Below are 18,357 nucleotides of genomic sequence, written 5' to 3'. Positions count from 1 at the left end.
GCTCGGGTTCGAGCTTTTCCATTGTCCTATGTCCAAATTTTGTCTCCCTTTCTTATTTGCTTTTAACAAACCAAAAGAAGTACATATTTGGTGACACCGTCTCTGGCAGGGCGCTTCAGTTTATGCATGCACCGACCTGATTGTCTAACTTCAATGCTGATTAACTCGGATACGGTGCAACGTATCGAATTTTTTCCTTAACAGGTATTTCGTAGCACAACATATCCTGCAACACACTTACAAGCTTTTCGGACTGCTTCTGATCACCCAGTTTATAAGCACACCCAGCAAAAATAAGTTATACCTGGAAACGTGGCACTAATAATCTATAACAACCCCTCTTGTTTTGATAATGACTTTAATTCGGAGAGGAAGAAAATCCACTAATTCCATCACTTATGCCATAACAGCTGAATCCACTCGTTGGGTCCCGTATATCTATCAAACTGCGGGGATGTTGACTGCTACGTTTCACCCACTATTCCATGTAGTCGCAGACACTTTCTATTGGATTATGATCGGATGATTTAGCGGAAGAGTCGATGTGCGATTGGTTGCCACAATATTCGTCGAACATATGTTCGCAGGCCCGTGAACAAGACTGTCGTCATCTTGTAATTCGGGAATGCCCACAGTACACTAACCATGAAGATAAAGGAAGAAGAGCAACACCCAATTACCGAGAGTACTGAAATTAGTATCCTCGTTCACGCTCACGGTAACGTGAATGGGTGAGACCAAGTCATGGTACGAAAGAGATTTTGGTGCAATCCACTTCACGCATAATTTAAAAAGAGACGAAATCGCGACTGCATGCCTCCACTCAGCTACTGTCCAATTTCTGTGTTATTTGGCCAATTGGAAACGTGCCGATAAATGTGCCGCTACTAGTAAACGGCGATTTGCAAGGCAACCGACTGCAAATGTGCATTGCAATCCTTTCCCTTCGTACTGTTCGCTCGGAATCTGGTTGACATGGACCTTAAAACCCTGACACCAGCAATTCTTGTCAGACTTGAAACCGATTGTCGTTGAATCCTCTCCGGTCACTGTCGGTTACGATCTTTTTACTTTCACTCCCCTTACGCCGTGTTACACGGATTGGAGTTACGCTCCACTGCTTGAACATATTGGACAGTCGGCGTTGATATACCAATGAATCAGACAACTTCATTCAAGTTGTTGTCATGGGCACAGACAAGCGCGTGTCACGTCTCCATGTGGACCCATTTCATTGCGCTGTACATTGATGAGCCAAAACGTTATGACCATCGCCGATCGCGAGGTTGAATGCCTCCTGGTGGTGTTGTGGCCACGTGACGCGGTAAGGAAAGAATGTAAGAGAAAGAGATACGAAAGGGCAGTCATTATAGCGAAGATACGGGCCGCAAATGTGGAAATCCACTGATATAAGGAGTTTTGACAAATGACACATTGTTGTGTCACTGTCTCTAGAAACGAGAAGCTTTGAAACGGCGAAGCTGGTCGCCTGTTGGCGTACTTCTGTCGAGAGCACCTGTGGAAAGTGGTTGAAGGATGGTGAAATAACGAGTAGACCGTATCGTGTTGGACGACCACGTCTCATCACAAAACGTAGAGATCGGCGGATCTTCCACTTTGCAATCCAGGATAGGCAGCGATCTGTGGCAGATCTGACAACAGAGTACAATGCTGGTACAGGCACAAGTGTTTCGGAGCACTCCCTTCAAAGGCCATTTTTGAAGATGTAGCTCCACATCACACGACCCCTACGTGTTCCAATGTTGACCCAACGACATTGTCAGTTATGATTTCAGTAGACACATCATCACTTAGTTTTCACCTTGGACAAATAGAAACGTGTCGCCTGTCGAATGAATAGCATTTATTGTCACATCAGGTCAATGGAAGGGTCCTTACACGCTATCATACAGACGAATGGCTGCACGAAACGTACCCTGAGCCACAGATTCAGGGTCGTGAAGGCAGAATTATGCTATGGGGTACGTTCAGATCGGCTTCTATGAGATCTGTGGTGGCAATCGAAGGCATTATGACAGCAGTGAACTACGTGAACATTTTTGCGGGCCACCTGCATCGCTTCATGCTTGATATCTCCTTCCACGGCAATGACATCTGCGAGCAGAATAATTGTTCGTGTTGCAAGGTTAGAATCGTGCTACAGAGGGTTGAAGGACTTTACAGTGAACTCACATTGATGTCTTGGCTAGCAAATGTGCCTGATCTGTACCCATTGCAACACATTACAAGTTCCTAATCAGGGCCAATTATTTAGTTTCACCTGAGTGCTTCGGTAGTTAGGTTTTCGAATATCCGCGTATTACTAGACACAGTTCGTGCATTTTCGCCAGGGTCTGCAGTAGAGTTGCGCAGCACATGCCGATAGTCCGTGTATCTGCTGAGTTTAGTATTCCACGGTCTTTAGTATGGACAGCGACTGCGATTGTTGTGTGCGGATGCGAGCCGAGTTGGTTACACTGTGATGGCTTCGGTTACACAGCTTGAGGCTGCAATGGATGGGCACCATTGTTGTGGGCCGGCCGTGGGGATCCAACGGACGCCCAGCACGTCAGAGTCCTTCGATCGGTTCTCACCGGTGGCCAACCCAGTTACTGCTCCCCCTCAGGCTGACCCTCCACCTGTGGTCGAGTGAGAGGTCGCCCCGGGGCGAAGCAGGCGGCGAAAGACTTCCGAGGCTGCCGCACGTAAGGCCTCCCCGGTTTGTCTGACAAACAGGTTCCAGGTGCTGTCTGTGGCTGACACTGTCGCTGAGCCAGATGCTATCGCCTGTCCTGTTTCAGAGGAAACCACTCAGCCTGCAAGATCCGAGCAGTCGCAGAGGGTGGGATTATTGGTAGTTGGGAGCTCCAACGTTAGGCGCGTTATGGGGCCCCGTAGGGACTTGGATGACAAGAAGAGTAAGAAAACAAATGTGCACTCTGTGTGCATACCGGGTGGAGTCATTCCAGATGTGGAAAGGATCCTCCCGAATGCCATGAAGAGCACAGGGTGCAGCCAGCTGCCGGTGGTGGCTCACGTCCGTACCAATGATGTGTGTCACTTTGGATCAGAAGAGATTCTCTCTGGTTTCGAGCAGCTAACAAAAGTGGTAAAGGCTGCCAGTCTTGCTTGCAAGATGAAAGTAGAGCTGACCATTTGCAGCATAGTCGACAGGACCGATTGCGCACCTCTGATACAGAGCCGAGTGGAGAGTCTGAATCGGAGGCTCAGACGGTTCTGCGAACGTGTAGGCTGCAGATTCCTCGACTTGCGCCAAAGGGTGGTTGGGTTTCGAGTTCCGCTGAACAGGTCAGGTGTCCACTATACGCAGGAGGCGGCTACACGGGTAGCAGAGGCTGTGTGGCGGCTTTTTAGGTTAGAGGGTCTCGGGAAAACATAAGAAGGGCTTCGGTCACAAGGGGTGCAGGCTGAACACAGGAAAAACATAGATACAGGAAATATTGGTATAGCAGTTGTAAATTGTCGTAGCTGTGTTGGGAAAGTACCAGAGCTCCAACCGCTAATAGAAAGCAGTGATGCTCAAATTGTTATAGGCACTGAAAGCTGGCCAAAGCCGGATATAAGCTCAGCCGAAATTTTTGCGAAGAACCTAACAGTGTTCCGAAAGGATAGGCTAAACATGGTTGGCGGTGGCTTGTTTGTTGCTGTCAGAAGTAGTTTGACTTCTCGTGAAATTGAAGTAGAAACTTCCTGTGAGTTAGTATGAGCAGAGGTCATTGTTGGTTCAAAATGGTTCAAATGGCTCTGAGCACTAAGGGACTCAACTTCCGAGGTGATCAGTCCACTAGAACTTAGAAATGCTTAAACCTAACTAACCAAAGGACATCACACACATCCATGCCGAGGCAGGATTCGAACCTGCGACCGTAGCGTACTCGTGGTTCCAGACTGTAGCGCCTAGAACCACACGGCCACTCTGTCCGGCTCATTGTTGGTAACTGGAATAAATTTATAATTGGATAAAAAAAAATGGTTCAAATGGCTCTGAGCACTATGGGACTCAACATCTTAGGTCATAAGTCCCCTAGAACTTAGAACTACTTAAACCTAACTAACCTAAGGACATCACACACACCCATGCCCGAGGCAGGATTCGAACCTGCGACCGTAGCAGCCTCGCGGTTCCGGACTGCAGCGCCAGAACCGCACGTCCACCACGGCCGGCTTATAATTGGATCCTTTTACCGACCTCCAATTCAGATGATACAGTGCTGAAAGGGTCAAAGAAAACTTGAGTTTGATTTCAAACACGTACCTTACTCATACGATAATAGTTGGTGGTGACTTTAATTTACCCTCGATATGTTGGCGAAAATACATGTTTAATTCCGGAGGTACGCATAAAATATCATCCGAAATCGTTCTGAAGGCATTCTCTGAAAATTATTTCGCGCAGTTAGTTCATGTACCCACGCGAATAGTAAATGGTTGTAAAAACACTCGTGACCTCTTAGCAACAAATAATCCTGAGTTAATAACGAGCATCAAACCCGATTCAGGGATTAGTGAATACAGGGTTGTCGTAGCGAGACTGAATATCGTAATCCCCAAAGCTTCGATAAATAAGCGAAAAATTTACCTGTTCAAAAAAGCAGATAAAAATTCAGTTGACGCCTTCCTGTGAGACAATCTCCACTCCTTGGTTAAAATGGTTAAAATGGCTCTGAGCACTATGGGACTTAACTTCTAAGGTCATCAGTCCCCTAGAACAGAACTACTTAAACCTAACTAACCTAAGGACATCGCACACATCCATGCCTGAGGCAGGATTCGAACCTGCGACCGTGGCGGTTGCGCGGCTCCAGACTGTAGCGCCTAGAACCGCTCGGCCACCCAGGCCGGCTTCACTCATTCCAATTTAATAATATAAGTGTGGACCAGATGTGGTTTAAATAGTGTCGGCAGCAATTGAGAGATTTATACCAAATAAATTAACAAACGACGGAGCCGATCCTCCTTGGTACACAAAACGGGTTAGAACACTGTTGCAGAAACAACGAAACAATGTGCATGTCGGGATGTGGCTGAGGTGGAAGTGGGGTCTAAAAAAGAACAAGTGCTAATTTTTCAACTCCGGTCGGCAAACTGCCTCCCTTTTATTGAGAAAACATTTACTGATTGACCTAGCCGGGGTACATTATGTGAGTTTACGGCCCTAAGGCGCAAACAGATTGAGCCGGGGCTCGAAAAGTGCAGGAGGCAACCGGCCAATGCGTCTGATCCCGTCAGAGGCTTGTCAGTAAAAAAGAGCGATCCACACGCCTCGTCCGCGCAGCTGGGCGCGGTGGACGCTCACACGTGATCTCCAGGACCTTCCTGATTGGCTGCTGTAGGAGCTCTGCCTAGGCAAGCGACGCTTACCTAAGCGTCACCCCGTCAGCAGAAAGGTTGTTTGTCGAGCACGTGAACAAGCCGTGGGATAGCGGTATATACCGGAAAAATCTGATGTGTTGCCAACCCAGGGCCCGAGCACGGCTTTCTGAAGATCCATCGCCATCTATAGCTCACGCATTAAAAAAAAAAACCCTTTTCTTTTATTGAAAATAAAGGACTTCCGTACTCAATCTGTCAGCACCTGTACATCTCCTTCCCCTTCCGCGGGAGCGAGGTTTTATGGTGAAAATTAGTTGTTGCTCGTTGATAAAAGAAAACCTTGGTCGGGTGTGCTAATATTTGCAAAAATGGGGGTGGGGTGAATCTAAGTTTTACAAAAACATCTATGTATACTGGAGTGGTTTTACAACAACATAAAAAGAAAGTCCCTTAAAAAAAACGATATTATACAGGAAGATTGTTGTGAGTTTGGTGATCAAAATCATAAAACATTTAGAGTCATTGATCTTATCACACATAATTCAATACGATAATTTCCCATCATCATTACTGTATCAGAATGCAAATCTTAGCACAAAAAGTTAAAAGTATGTCAAAAGTTTCATAAGATTGGAATGAAGTATTACAGATTCTGTTAATCATATATACTTGCAACGCTAAACTCGGTGTAGCAGAAATGTAGATGCTGGCCGACTGAACCAACACTGATCTTTTGAAGATTACAGGCGCCTTTGGAAATGTTTAATTGTTTGTGTTGTTTGGCAAACGTTAAACTAGTTGCTACATAGTGGAATCAGTTCCAGAATATAAACTAAAATATGAAGATATTAATTGTAACAAATTAGGTAAGTCCATAAAATTAAAGTATTCAAATGACAAACATAGTTAATATAAACAGAATATGAAGATAGTAAATAATTAGATAAAACATGGAAATTCTCAAACTGAGAGGTAGTTTCTATGATCAATAGCTTCAAAATAATAATTAAAGACTTATTGAAACACTAACAGCCTAAACAATTGCTTCATATACAGATAACAGAAAGTTAAAACATGTTCATAATGTAACATAAAAGGCATTTCCTTCTGTGTAGGGACACTGATTGCAGTTGGTTAAACACAATAGAGTTAAAGTTCTAACTGTTGATGGTATATCTTCCACATATAATATAGACAATCATTGAAAAATAAACAGAATGAGAATCTTTGGGTCAGATGCAGCGCTGAGATGGGGTGGCCCATGTGCCACTGACGGAGAGCGAGGCAGCACAGGGCGCCGTGCAGCGTTGGATACACTGTCGTTCCCTCAGGTGGGGACGGCGGGAAGGAGGGACATGGTGGCAGCTGCTTATTGTGTAGGCAGGTGCTGAAACACTCCACCAGGGATTGTATCAGCAAAGTTCGCAGGGGTCGGCTTCGTAGCAAATAAACTAAGGTTTCCTACATTCAGTGGTCATCTCTAGTATCTTTACCCAAAATATTAGACCCCAAAAGATAATTACACTACTCCCTGAGAACAATGCTAGAACAGTAGCTATCTTTCCCAATAGTTTACACGATTAGATACATTGATACATGATAACAATAATAGTACATGACCATTAGACAATACAAACTTTATTTCAGTCAAAGAGTGTATTTCACTATGGTAGACCATGCCTGACATTACTCTTGTCGAAATTCACCCTCGGGCTGCTCCTCGGGGACAGCTGGTTGTGTTGACTTAATGTGTTTATAATATCCTTTCTTATACAGGCACCCAAGAACGGCTCCTGCGACAATCAGGGTTGGAACAGTCAGGGCACTAGGCAGAGTAACCGTATGCAAATGTTTGTGTGTCCGCCAGGTAGCTATGTGAGCAACAGCTCGATCCGGGGCGATTTGGCCCTTTTCGTGAGGTAGTAATTCGTCAATTGACTGAAGTAATCGAGCATCGAACTTGTTGGGTAGCCTGGGTACACTATCGGGTGATGGTAGTGCCACGGGTACCTCAGGTAAATAAAGAAAAAGCGGTCCGAGGCTCAAATTTTTCACTTGTGTTAGGTATGCTGACAGTTTGACAGCAGCTGTTATTAAACCACAAGTGGACATGTTGAACAGTAATCCACTGTCTTCTAGTGCGAAACGATACGTCCGAGACACGAAAACATGGTCATAGCATATTAAAACAATTGTAGATGTTTGAGGTACAAAATATAATAAAGTATTCCCTACTGGTTTAAACCAAGGTCGATAACAGGACAGGGGGCAGGGGTTGTTTCCTCTAAAAACAAGGCCACCTCACAGTCCTTAGTTCCAGTATGAATGGATAAGTTTGAACACATATACTAATTAGTGTGAAGGCACTGATGGAGGTCAGTCAACTGCATGACAGAATGTCTTTGGCGATCTTTGCTAATAGCTAATATATAATTAGTTTGAGAAGTCACTTGCTTTCGTAGGGCAACCCAAGTAACCGGAAAGGTGAGTAATCGGTAGCATTCAAACTCGCAGCTGGAGCATGTGATGGGTAGAGAAATAGTGCTCACAGTCCTTGAGAATTTGCCACAAGATGTACTGTAGCTGCCGCATAATAATGGGGTAGCGAAGATTCCCATACGGAGTAAAGCATTTGCATTGGCGATGCCAGATGAAACGAAACATTAGCCAGAGTTTGCAGGAACATTTCTGCAGGCACTAACGTATGGCTAAGCTTATGCTGTAGTCCTAGCATGGTAATAGTATGGAAGGTGCTAATATGTAACTGAATGGCATGGGTGTTGTATAGTAAGATCTGCAGCGCTCTCGTTATCTCCAAAGTGTAAGTCACATTAGTTATGGTATGATGTAAAAACTGAAGGTCCCGTTGGATAACATTCCTGAATGTTTCGTATGGGTACACAAGGTCAGTTGCCACGACACGAATTTGCCTAGTAGCAGCTAATAAACTATCTTCAATATGGGTGAGGCGTAATTGCTGGCGGACCAGTACGTCCAGTTTTTGGTTAGTAGTAAAAGTTACTTGGCGAAGGGTTTGGTCCCAGCGGTTAGCGTCAGCATGGTCGGGGTTACCAAAGATAGTTTTGAGTGTCGCACCTCCGGCATTGAACCAGGCTCTCTAAACCTGAGTTAGGGGCACAGTGTAGAAGATGCTTCGTAGTTGTTCTTGAGTGTTTAGCAGTGCCTGTTTTAAATCCCACAGAGTGCGTAAGGTGGAAGTCTGCCCTGATTGTTCAAGTAAAGGTTCACAGGCCAATAGGCGATTGATAAGTTGTTGTAAAGCTAGCTCTTCTTCCTTAATGCAGGTTAGTTGTATCGGCACGTATTACCGCTTGATGGGGGGTATATAGAAAGTTGTTCAAACGTTCAAACATGATGCCTGACGATGACGGATGATTACTAAAGGGTGGGAGACTGACAGCTCCAGTAAAAAGAATCAATAAAGCACAGCATCTCATGGTGTAATGTCTGATCGATATTCTCCTGGTAGTTATTCAACAACTCCAATGGATTATGACTGACACCGCCGAAGTGGCCGATGAAAGGACAGAGTGTAGTAGTGTCCTGCATTCAGAAGAGAGAGAAGGCGTGAGAATATCCCTCTGCGACTGTATGTAGCAATGACGACAAAATATGTCACAGCAGTGCGTAATAGTGTTTCGTTAATATTTACCGTGCAACGGAGTAGGAGAGTAGTATGTTCCGATGAGCCGGATGCAACTTCACTGTTAATACTGAACTGGCCAGTAAGTGAGCGCTCACGGGTCTTTCTATAATAGCAAGTAGCCAAAAGAGGGTTGCCAGCATTGCTGACAAGTACTTATAGTCAGCGATCACGTGTAGAAGACTGACACGGCAATTTCACAATGTGACCGAGTGAATTAGTCAGCGGAATAAGCCAGCGGCTATGTAAGAAGTGTGACTGAAAGGGGATCAGCAGCGCCTACGTGTTACATGGGTCTTCACCCAGAATATTGGTGCGATATCAGAGAGAGTCTTTCTGTTGAGGTGGAAGGTTTCTCAGCCACTAGATGCAGATAAACGGTTAAGCGTGTTGATGGAAGCATTTAACTATGCGATAAAGTACATGACTGCTTGTTTCCTTTACAGAGAAGCTTACACATAGGTAGAGAATGGCGGTAATTACATTTTGTAAGTGATAACAATTTACAGAAAATTCCGTAGGCTCTTTATCTACGGAGTTTTTATTTCTGGGATGACTGTTCAGATCGCTGCAGCTACCCTGACAGCACATTGCGCACTATGTTGAAAAGCGTTTTCTGCGCGAACTGTAACAGGTTTTCCCGGTGAGAAGTATTTAACGAATAATTCTCTCCAAATAAAGTGAGTAGATGCAAAAGCGATAACCAGATAGAGGGTTTAACCGCCAGAAATGCAAACAAAACAAGTGCAGCGGAACCCTTTTAATACATCTCCTGTAGTAGAGTTTATACTCTCCCTTTCAGGGTGGGGTGAGTATGACTGTGTATACGTATCATGTGGATGAGGTGTCTGTGAATGTGTAAGGAACGTTGTGCGGGTGTTCATGAAGCGATAACATGTAGGTCATACACTATGTCTGACAATATGTGGCTATTCTTCGCTATGGGTTGCCAAAGCGAGATGGGACTTCATCATCATAGAAGCACCAGAGGTAATGAGAGGAAAAACCGATGATAGCGGCCGTGAAAGAGATTCTGGTGTAGAAGGCTGCGATTGCCAGATGGGCTGAATAGTAACTAACTTGAAGAAGGACTTGCTACTGCTGTTATTGAATGGTCGAGATTTGAGGATTAAGCAAACCAGTGCATGTTTACGAGGATAACAAAATGTTTCCCGGCATCAGGTCAAAGTAAAGCAGAGCATGGCAGAAAAGGATGAAATGGCAAGCATTTGCGGGGAGATGGATACGTGAGAAGCATTGGCAACAACCAAGGACCACACTCGTTATGATATCAAGGCATTAAGCAATTAACAGCATGACTGAAGTGGTTACTACACCCCGACTGCTTCAGGCAAATTGGGAACAGCAACTTAACAAAACAGATACTTCGGCTCTTTACTCCTATGAAAACTCGAGATTCGCTGACGTGACTGTTGGAGAAGAAATGTGCCAACACGTGGCATAATACTCGGGTTCTAAGAAGGCAGCGAAATAGTGCAGTATGTAATGACCGTAATACAAGAAAAGGCGGATCAACATTGTAATAATGTATAGCATTTTAAAGGCCAGAGTGACTTACTGTCCATTCTGTGGATAAAGACTCTGAGAGGTGAAGCGTAGCTGAACAGTAAGGTTTACCGGTTACAATACGTACGCGCGTAGCTGCGGGAAACCTCATCAGGCCTAGACACTGGAAGGATTGACAGATTGATAGCTCTTTCTTGCTTCGGTGGGTGGTGGTGCATGGCCGTTCTTAGCCTGCTAACCAGTCGCGTGACATCCTTCGTGCTGTAATTTTCTTCTTAGAGGGACAGGCGGCTTCTAGCCGCACGAGATTGAGCAATAACATGTCAGTGATGTCGTTAGATGTTCCGGGCCGCACGTGCGCTACACTGAAGGAATCAGCGTGTCTTCCTAGGCCGAAAGGTGGGGGTAACCAGCTGAACCTCCTTCGTGCTAGGGATTGGGGCTTGCAATTGTTCCCCAAGAACGAGGAATTCCCAGTAAGCGCGAGACATAAGCTCGCGTTGATTACGTCCCTGCCCTTTGCACACACCGCCCGTCGTTACTACGACGCTATGTGATACGCGTGTCTACCGACCTGGCAGCTCGGGCCCGCACGCACACGTGTGTTGCGCGCTGCACTGCTTCACAGTAGTACGCTCGGGGAATAACACTTCCCTCTTACACGTCCGAGTATTGGCGTACTTAGTTTAGCGAGTTACGCTGAGAGATAATTTATGTCGGCACTAAGAACTGTGTGGTGGCTCTTCCAAGTACGTACCGTATCGTTGCTACGACGCAAATTACGCGTCGTATATGTGTTTAGTGTCACGAAACGTCACTAGCAGCAAGGAAAAGTGAAAATGCGAACACGATGATCGTATTTATGTACTTTTTTCCATTCAGGAAGTGGTTAGGAGCTCTTGCGACAACTTATCGTACTATTTGAGCAGATATCTCCTCATCGAATATAATTATACTGCCGTTCCAACCCATACATCCAGCACTTTGCTTGCTCGCTACTTACTCTACACTTTGCACTTACATATTGGTAAGCTACACTCAAGGCTACAGCAGCGCATGCAACTGAACAAGTATTACATGAACCTAAAATGAATATGAGTTAACAGCTACGCTTGATACACTACAAAACAAGATACAAACTTAGTCTCTTGACCTCAATGCGTAAGGATGCTTGTTCCGTAAGGAATATCTAGGTCTGACAGGTAAAGGTTTTACCTTCTTTTCCTTTAGTCACAGTAAGTCCTGGCATAGTTGATACACTATTAGGCGATGGATTAGGCAAAACTGTCGGAATGGAAGGTGCTTTTCCATAAAAGGGTTGCAGACGATCAAAATGTACTATCACTAATCGATCTGGCAACTGGATTTCAGCATTTACTGGAGAGGTTAACCGAATGATAGGGTATGGTCTCTTATAATGAGGTACAAACTTCTTTGTTCTTCCTCATCTTACTGTCGGGTTATGCAACAAGATTAAATCTCCAGGCTCGTAAAGGGGCATTACTGCATTCTTATTACTCCGCTGTAATTGTTTCTTGGTGGCTTTGGAATTACTGGTTTGAACTTTTTTCCAAATCGACTTGAAACGGCGAGCTAACCTCTTGACTTCAGTTATGTCCATACCTGGGGGCAATTTGTCCAATTGAAAAGATGAGTTCATAGGTTTGCCAAAAACTATCTCATAAGGACTATAGCCTGTTGACTCATGGACACGGCTATTATAGGCTGAAGCGACTATATTGATATAACAGTCCCAATCTGAATGCGTTCTGTTTACATAGTAACTTAACATTTACCTAATTGTCCTGTGGACACGGTCCAGGCGGCCATTTGCCTTTGGATGAAAGGGAGTGATTCTCCACTTTTTGATTCCTAGAAGCTTGCACACTTGAACGAATAAAGCAGACAAAAAGTTCGTCCCTTGGTGTGTTAGAACAACATCAGGCTGCCGAAAGGGAAAACTAAGTGATTGACAAATTCTCTAGCAACTGTCTCTGCTGTCATAACAACGAGAGGTACCAAAACAAGGTATCGAGAAAATGGACAGGATATATTTATTGTTTTGATTGCTTTGCGGAAAAGGACCGACCATATCGAGGGCAATATTCTGGAATGTTCTCGTCGCCTCTGGAAGGCTTTGTGAACGTATTTTGGTCCTAGGAGGGGGTGCTCTTTGAGCGCAAGGTAAACAATTTTGAATATACTTTTGAACATCTTTCTTTCTGTTTTTCCACCAATACCGTGCAGCTATCCTTGCATTTGTTGCTCTTCGCCAATTATGGCATGCTTGCGAACTATCATGACATTGAGCTATTATTCTGGACTGCAATTCCTTAGGAATTACAACTCTATTACCACCCGGAGTCTTTCGGTATAAAATACCATCTTCAGTAATGAAATCTACACTGGTAACATACCTATGCCATTCAACATCTCGGCTTTGCGCCTCTTACAGTTCTTCAATCAAAAAACCATTTGTTTGAACTACCCTTACTTTACGACTCAGGGAGTCAGCACTAGAATGCAGTCTACCAGGTTTATGCTTAACCTCGTAGTCATATTCGGAAAGTTTTAAAGCCCATCTAGTTAAACGACTGCCAGGATCTTTCAGATTCAACATCCAAGTTAATGCCGCGTGGTCTGTTATTACTGTGAACTTTCTACCATACAAATAACATTTAAAATAGTTTACCCCGAACATAAGTGCAAGCAATTCCTATTCAGTAGTACTATAATTTATTTCAGCCTGATTCATCTGGCGGGAGGCATTCCCAACAGGGCTTTCCTCTCCGTTATATTCTTAGCTAAGGACTGCACCCAGAGCAAAATCTGAGGCATCGGTTGCAAGAATAAAAGGTTTTCCAAAATCTGGATAGACTAACAGAGGTGATCTTGTTAGTGCTTCTTTAATCTTCTTTATAGCTACTTCACATTCTTGTGACCACTCGAAAACTGTACCTTTTTTCAACAACTTAGTTAATGGCTTAGTTATGGTGGCATAATCTTTCACAAACCGGCGATAGTAATTATATAGGCCAAGCAGTGACTGTAACTCTTTTACATTGGTTAGGGAGGGGAAAATCTCTCACAGCCTCAGCCAACCGAGCATCTGGTTTGACACCTTCAGCACTAATGACATGTCCCAAGTACTGAACTTGTGACTGTGCAAATGAACATTTTTCTATCTTCAGACTTAAATGGGCACTCTGCAAACGTAACAAACCACACCTCAACCTTACTGCATCTTCTTCAATAGTTCTAGAAAATACAATAATATCGTCTAAATAAACTAAACATATGGTGGGCTTTAAACCGCGTAACAATAAATCAGCAAATCTTTGAAAGGTTGCAGGAACATTCCTGAGACCAAATGGCATGCGTAAAAACTCACACAAACTCACAATAAAGGCGGTTTTAGGTCTGTCCTTGGGAGCTATAGGAATCTGATGATACCCTGATCGCATATCTAAAGTGGTGAAATACTTGCAGTTTCCTAATTGATCTAGGGTTTCGTCATTACGAGGCAAAGGATAAGTATCTGGTGATGTTACTTTATTCACCGCTCTCATATCAACACAGAGCCTATAACTCTTCTCGCCATTGATTGATTTCTTACGAACCAGAACGATTGGGGACGACCAGGGGCTGGCAGAGGGTTGAATAATCCCTGCTGCCAGCTGCTTTTTAACTGTGTCTTCCACTACTGGTTGTAGATGATAAGGGATCCTATATGCCTTTTGAGATATAGGTCTAGCATCCCCGGTGGGAATCTGGTGCTGTATGAGGTCAGTTGCAGGCAAATATTGCCTTTCCTCAGACAACCACGCAAATTCTTCCAATACGGGCCATATTAGCCTCTGCTCTGCTTTACTCAAATGCTCTAACTTGTCATTAAATTGCTTTTGCAAAGAGGGTATCAGGGTACGCACACTTCTAACAGGGAACTGATTCCTATTTTGACTCTTACCTTCATTTATCACTGAAAAATAATCATCTCATATTTCCTGACCACTTACTAAAACTGTTCCACGTGGAATCTCTGTCTTTCTCAAAACAAAATTATCGACAAATACACGGTCCGAACGCCGCCGAGAAAGTGAGTTTCCTCACCAAATCGGACGGTGTGCGTCTTATAATCGATTACCCCTTGGTACTCATTGAGGAAATCATTGCCTAGAATGATATCAAAGTCCCTTCTATGTTTCCGTACAACCTCCATATTAAAACCATATTTTTTTTTACTTAACTGAAAACTAACGAAAGATGACACGGCAGGAGTGGTCATTCCCTCACCCAATCCAGCAATATGATAGCGGGGCGGTTTCAATCTCCTTTTATCGTGATAGGGGACAAACAGCACGCCAATTTCTGCTCCCGTATCTACTAACACTCTAATTGTTCTACCCCTGAGTTTACCCTCTAGCAAAACATTTGCCACCTCACCTTTCTGCTGTTTTTTATACACCGGTTTCATTACTTTTATCGGGGGCGAGGTTCGGTGGCTGAGCCTGCCCCCCGACCATTTCCCTGTTGGTAACTACCCCGTTGCCTGTTTGTCTGTGGAACATTTTGCTGCCTTTGTCTAGTTACATTGTTTTGGGGGCATGTGGCATTACTATGCTCGATATTGTGGCATCTGCCACAACACGGTGCGTGGCAGCGCACGGCAGTATGATTAAAATTCGCGCAGTGCTGACATTTTGCATCATTAAGAAACACGTGCCGCGACTCATTGCTTCGCGATAGGTTAGAAACAAATCTCCCTGCTTCCTCACGTAGCAGTGCAATTCACACAGCTTAGTGCAATGTAGTAGGGGAAGCCATTTTCACTTCTGGCCCGGTTTGCGGGTTAATCCCTCGAATGAACACGTCTATAGCCCTTGCTTCTGCTTCTTCTATTTAAACTTTATTACGGGCCTGGCAGTTGCTAAGCACATAAGTGGGACACGATACCGTGCGGATTCTGTCAGCAAATACTTCTAAATCTTCATTGGTTTCTGTTCTAAGGTAAACAGCAAATCCCGATAACAACTGACACCTCTCTTATCGGAATAGCGCTCTGCTAACCCTTTAGCGAAGGCTTCAGAAGTGATAGCATCTCGCAGAGCGTCGACTGACTCAACATACACTCCTGGAAATTCAAATAAAAACACCGTGAATTCATTGTCCCAGGAAGGGGAAACTTTATTGACACATTCCTGGGGTCAGATACATCACATGATCACACTGACAGAACCACAGGCACATAGACACAGGCAACAGAGCATGCACTATGTCGGCACTAGTACAGTGTATATCCACCTTTCGCAGCAATGCAGGCTGCTATTCTCCCATGGAGACGATCGTAGAGATGCTGGATGTAGTCCTGTGGAACGGCTTGCCATGCCATTTCCACCTGGCGCCTCAGTTGGACCAGCGTTCCTGCTGGACGTGCAGACCGCGTGAGACGACGCTTCATCCAGTCCCAAACATGCTCAATGGGGGACAGATCCGGAGACCTTGCTGGCCAGGGTAGTTGACTTACACCTTCTAGAGCACGTTGGGTGGCACGGGATACATGCGGATGTGCATTGTCCTGTTGGAACAGCAAGTTCCCTTGCCGGTCTAGGAATGGTAGAACGATGGGTTCGATGACGGTTTGGATGTACCGTGCACTATTCAGTGTCCCCTCGACGATCACCAGAGGTGTACGGCCAGTGTAGGAGATCGCTCCCCACACCATGATGCCGGGTGTTGGCCCTGTGTACCTCGGTCGTATGCAGTCCTGATTGTGGCGCTCACCTGCACGGCGCCAAACACGCATACGACCATAATTGGCACCGAGCGACTCTCATCGCTGAAGACGACACGTCTCCATTCGTCACTCCATTCACGCCTGTCGCGACACCACTGGAGGTGGGCTGCACGATGTTGGGGCGTGAGCGGAAGACGGCCTAACGGTGTGCGGGACCGTAGCCCAGCTTCATGGAGACGGTTGCGAATGGTCCTCGCCGATACCCCAGGAGCAACAGTGTCCCTAATTTGCTGGGAAGTGGCGGTGCGGTCCCCTACGGCACTGCGTAAGATCCTACGGTCTTGGCGTGCATCCGTGCGTCGCTGCGGTCCGGTCCCAGGTCGACGGGCACGTGCACCTTCCGCCGACCACTGGCGACAACATCGATGTACTGTGGAGACCTCACGCCCCACGTGTTGAGCAATTCGGCGGTACGTCCACCCGGCCTCCCGCATGCCCACTATACGCCCTCGCTCAAAGTCCGTCAACTGCACATACGGTTCACGTCCACGCTGTCGCGGCATGCTACCAGTGTTAAAGACTGCGATGGAGCTCCGTATGCCACGGCAAACTGGCTGACACTGACGGCGGCGGTGCACAAATGCTGCGCAGCTAGCGCCATTCGACGGCCAACACCGCGGTTCCTGGTGTGTCCGCTGTGCCGTGCGTGTGATCATTGCTTGTACAGCCCTCTCGCAGTGTCCGGAGCAAGTATGGTGGGTCTGACACACCGGTGTCAATGCGTTCTTTTTTCCATTTCCAGGAGTGTATGTTCGAGCGTCTCCTGCTATTTCAGCTTCAGCACACTCAAAAGGAAACTATCAGGCCAGCCACAAGTCCTGCCTACATCTTTGACACACTGCAAAAATGTCGTTACATTTTCGTTAGCTGTACCCCCGAAAGTCGGGATGAAATTTACGGCAGGGAAACTGCCAACAAGAGTGGACATAGGCGGAACTGCAGAGGCACAACTAGCGCTTGCAGCTGCTTGTTCAATTGTAACTTTTTTGTTGCTCTCCGCCGCAAGCGTATTGCACTGCTCTTGCAATTCTATCTTTTGCACAGTTTAATGTCTTATCTGTTTTTCTAACATAGTGACAGGGTCTGCGCCAGGAATTTCGGCAGCAGCTCCTGCTTGCTTACTTGAATGAGTGTCAGGTACGTTTACAAAATGACTTCACAAATAATTCAAGGAATTGCTACAAAGATAGCGAGGCTAGGCTACTGCAATTGCTCGCGACGTACACTACTTCATTATGCTGGAGGCGACGACGTCGGCGGCGGCGGCGAAGGCGGCGTAGGCAGACGAAGCGGCAGCCGGGCGTTGACTGCAGGCTGCGCAGCGACGCTACAGCGGCGGTGCGAAGTGCTGCATCTCATACAGTGGCATCCGGCTGACTGCAGCTTGGATGGAGGCGTGATGGTCAACACGCGGCGATGTCGCTGTATCGCGTGTGTTAATGCTGGGAAAAAAAAGAAAAGAAAACGGGCCACCAGGGCTGACGCGACGGCAACATGGACAGCTGCATGCAATAATGCAGTGTCGTATCGGTGCTTCCAGCACCACAAGAAGTTAATTTACTTCATGGCCCTCAGGTCAAAGAAAACGTCCCGGCATCTAGCGGTAATTTCAATACTTGTAAGACCACATGGAGTGTCAGAACCCACTTCACTGACACCAGTTGTGTATGTCTGGATGTGGCTTTGTGAAGATCCATCGCCATCCATACATCACGCATTTAAAAAAAATTCCTTTTCTTTTATTGAAAATAAAGGACTCCCGTACTCAATCTGACAGCACCTGTACAACAAAGATGCCAAATTTAAAGAGACGCAAAATCCCCAAGATTGGCGATCTATTACACAAGCTTGAAATTTAGCGCGGACTTCAATGCGAGATGCTTATAACAGTTTCCACAACGAAACTTTGTCTCGAAACCTGGCAGAACACCCAAAGCGATTCTGGTCGTATGTGAAGTATGTTAGAGGCAAGAAACAATCAATGCCTTCTCTGCGCGATAGCAATGGAGATACTATCGAAGACAGTGCTGCCAAAGCA

This window comes from Schistocerca gregaria, chromosome X (assembly GCF_023897955.1).
Source record: "Schistocerca gregaria isolate iqSchGreg1 chromosome X, iqSchGreg1.2, whole genome shotgun sequence".
Lineage (NCBI taxonomy): Eukaryota > Metazoa > Arthropoda > Insecta > Orthoptera > Acrididae > Schistocerca > Schistocerca gregaria.
This window is presented reverse-complemented; position numbering follows the sequence as displayed.